Here is a 3538-nt window from a genome sequence, read left to right on the forward strand (position 1 = left end):
ACATTCCCTTATGACAGAAAGTGAAGAGGAACTCAAAAGCCTCTTGATGAAAGTGAAAGTGGAGAGTGAAGAAGTTGGCTTAAAGCTCAACATTCAGAAAACTAAGATCATGGCATCCGACCCCATCACTTCATGGGAAATAGATGGGAAAACAGTGGAAACAGTGTCAGACTTTCTTCTTATGGGCTCCAAAATCACTGCAGATGATGACTGCAGCCATGAAATTAAAAGATGCTTACTCCTTGGAAGGAAAGTTATGATCAACCTAGATAGCATATTCAAAAGCAGAGACATTACTTTGCCAACAAAGGTCTGTCTAGTCAAGGCTATGGTTTTTCCTGTGGTCATGTATGGATGTGAGAGTTGGACTGTGAAGAAGGCTGAGCGCCAAAGAATTGATGCTTTTGAACTGTGGTGTTGGAGAAGACTCTTGAGAGTCCCTTGGACTGCAAGGAGATCCAACCAGTCCATTCTGAAGGAGATCAGCCCTGGGATATCTTTGGAGGGAATGATGCTGAAGCTGAAACTCCAGTACTTTGGCCACCTCATGCAAAGAGTTGACTCATTGGAAAAGACTCTGATGCTGGGAGGGATTGGGGGCAGGAGGAGAAGGGGACGACAGAGGATGAGATGGCTGGATGGCATCACTGACTCGATGGATGTGAGTCTGAGTGAACTCCGGGAATTGGTGATGGACAGGGAGGCCTGGCGTGCTGCGATTCATGCGAAGAGTCGGACATGGCTGAGCGACTGAACTGAACTGAACCATCCAAAGTAATTTTGGGAGTCCTGGTTGAAGATCAAGTGTTCACCTTTGCAATAGGTCCAAAAGATGCTGCTCAGTGCATTGTCTAAACAGACAGTAATCCCCTTAACTGGCAACTGTGAACACCCTACAGTGCCCAACATGTTTGCTACCAAACAATAGGTGCTCAACAAATGAAACTTTTGTGAAGTCACCACAGAGCTGTAAGTCCTCTGATATCAGATTGATTTATTGATTTATTTCTCATCATAAGAAAGTAGCATTGTCTCCAATTAATAGGGAGATCCAACTGCACCTTCCATAAATATCCTTCTCTTGAGCTTCTCCATACCCAACTCTGCTGGCCACAAGTGCCTACTGGTCTATCAGAGAGGATTTTCTCATGAAGATGCAGCTGCAGTTCAGTGATGCTTTCCTCCACTCCATCCTCCACTGATTCTGTTCCACTGTGTCATTCAGTTTGTTGGAAAACTACTTTCACTTGAAGGTCTCCACTGAAACGATAGACAGGCACCCACAGATGGAGAGTGGACTCTTTGCCCTTATAAGTACTGATTTTCACAACCTCTATGGGTGGAATAAATCATTTTGTCAGTCTCCTTGGCAGTTCTGGAGTTTAGGTACAAGCTAAAAGGCTACTGCTTAATAGAAGCATTTGTAACCCTGTTAAGATAAACACACACAATTCCAAAAGAAATGATGAGAAGCAAGACAGCCTAGGTTGTTTTCCCCCAGATTCCCATCAGGTACAAACACCAGGAACAAGTGGAGTTACTTCAAAACCAACAGTCTTGTTTCCTGAAAGATCTGTGCTCAAGGTTTAGAAACTCAGGGGTGAATCTAGAGGTGAGAGTTTTCACAGTGCAGAGAGATCTAAATCAGATTTGGAATTGCAGAGCGCAGGGCTGGGGCCAAACGTTTCCTTAGATTTGTACTGTTTCCCCTTCATTTTGTCTTAAATGTTATTGCTTTGTATCCTTTTTTCATCAACTCAGAATTTGTTCAGTATTCCCTTATTTTACTCCCAGTTAAAATAGAAGAGATTTGGTGCTCTGAAAATTTCTGAAATTGGCTGTTTTGATTTTCCTTAAAGAGAAGGCAATGGCACCCCATTCCAGTACTCTTGCCTGGAAAATCCCATGGATGGAGGAGCCTGGTAGGCTGCAGTCCATGGGGTCGCGAAGACGCGAAGAGTCGGACACGACTGAGCGACTTCACTTTCATTTTTCACTTTCATGCATTGGAGAAGGAAATGGCAACCCACTCCAGTGTTCTTGCCTGGAAAATCCCAGGGACGGGGGAGCCTGGTGGGCTGCCATCTATGGGGTCGCACAGAGTCGGACACGACTGAAGCGACTTAGCACCAGCACCAAAGAAATTTAAAAATGCATTGATTAACACCTCCCCGCCCCACGCATGCACATATCCTCATCTTTCAGGAAGATGTTACAGTGTCCCAGTGGGTTGTAGAAGGGATTGAGAGGTCAAAGAATCCCTAGATTTGCAGAGACACCTGTCAAGTTGGGCTCAACACCTGCTGTCGGATCCACCCTCTGCAACCCCGGGGAAACAGTACTCCCGTGGAATGAAACTCCACTGATTTGGAACTGGAACGAGTGAGGGGGGTTAAGGTTCTAAGGCGACCCAGATGTCAGGGCAGAACTTTCAAACAGGCTGAGCTCCACTTCATCTGAGAAAATGCGCCTGAGAGCCCAGCCCTGGAAACTGGGCAGACTGAAAACATGGAGAGTAGCTTGGCCAATGGAAAATGATCATCGTGATGAAATTAATATTTTGAATACGACTTTAAGTGCGACACGCTAACTTGGCCCAGGCCAGGACATTGCGATGAGCTGAGGTTTTCACATGCACTCCTCGGACTTTTGAGTTTTTATTGAGATGACCAGGGTGGCAGGGGAGGGGAGGGAACGGACTTGAGGCTGAAGCTGTGGCTTCTTGCTCGGAGGTGAGACAGCCCAGCCTGTGGGATTACACGAGATAGGATCGAGTACAATCGGGTCCCCAGCGAGGCGAGGCGCGCCGGAAGGAATCGAAGTAAGAGTTTAATTAACTATCCCGCCCCGACTACGCCAAAGGAAAAGAAACCCAAATAGGCAACCCCGAAACCGTTTGATCAGAGGAAATTGGGTTTGTCTTTTTTGCTCCTTCACTCTTCCTGTCTTTCCATCCATCAAAATGCTTGGTTTAAAAAAAAAAAGGGGGGGGGCGTAAAATTGGGGCGGGACAGAGAAGACCGACTGCACTTGAGAACCCCGGCTGCGCCCACGGCGAACTTCATCCCGCAGATTGCCGGTACTCAGCTCAGCCCTCCCGCGGCGCCGAGCCGGTCCAACCAGCCCGGTCTCCCGGCGCCCTCGGCCGCCGGAATCCGGCGCCGACCCGCCAGCCTTTCGCAGCCGAGCCGGGGGCGCGTGGGCGCGCGCGGCCCGGATCCCGCGGCGGTTTCCGCGTTCCGCGTTTTCGCTCGCGCCGGGCGGGCGGCCGAGGGCGGGGTGCGCGGGCGGCGCGGGAGAGGGCTGGGGGAGCCGGGCGCACTCCGCCTGGCAGCCCCCGGAGCGCCGCCTCCCGCGGCCGCCGCGCCAGACAGCGCGCTCCGGAGCGTGCCCGCCTCGCGCCGCCAGCGCTGACCTCCGCGAGGGGCGCCGCGGCCGCAACGGCCACGTCCCGGGTTCCGGATGGTTCCTGTGCTGCCCGCCCTTGCCCGTCGCTGACACCGCGGAGCGCGGGTCCGCAGACCCGCCGCAGAGCCGA

General features: G+C 51.0%; 1 pseudogene; it reads left to right on the top strand.

The window, feature by feature from the left end:
* LOC105003549 overlaps positions 1–3414 on the top strand; it is a 4902-nt pseudogene extending 1488 nt beyond the window's left edge.
* Positions 3415–3538: the final 124 nt, after the last annotated feature.

Source organism: Bison bison, unplaced genomic scaffold (assembly GCF_000754665.1).
Source record: "Bison bison bison isolate TAMUID 2011002044 unplaced genomic scaffold, Bison_UMD1.0 scf7180017864470, whole genome shotgun sequence".
NCBI lineage: Eukaryota > Metazoa > Chordata > Mammalia > Artiodactyla > Bovidae > Bison > Bison bison.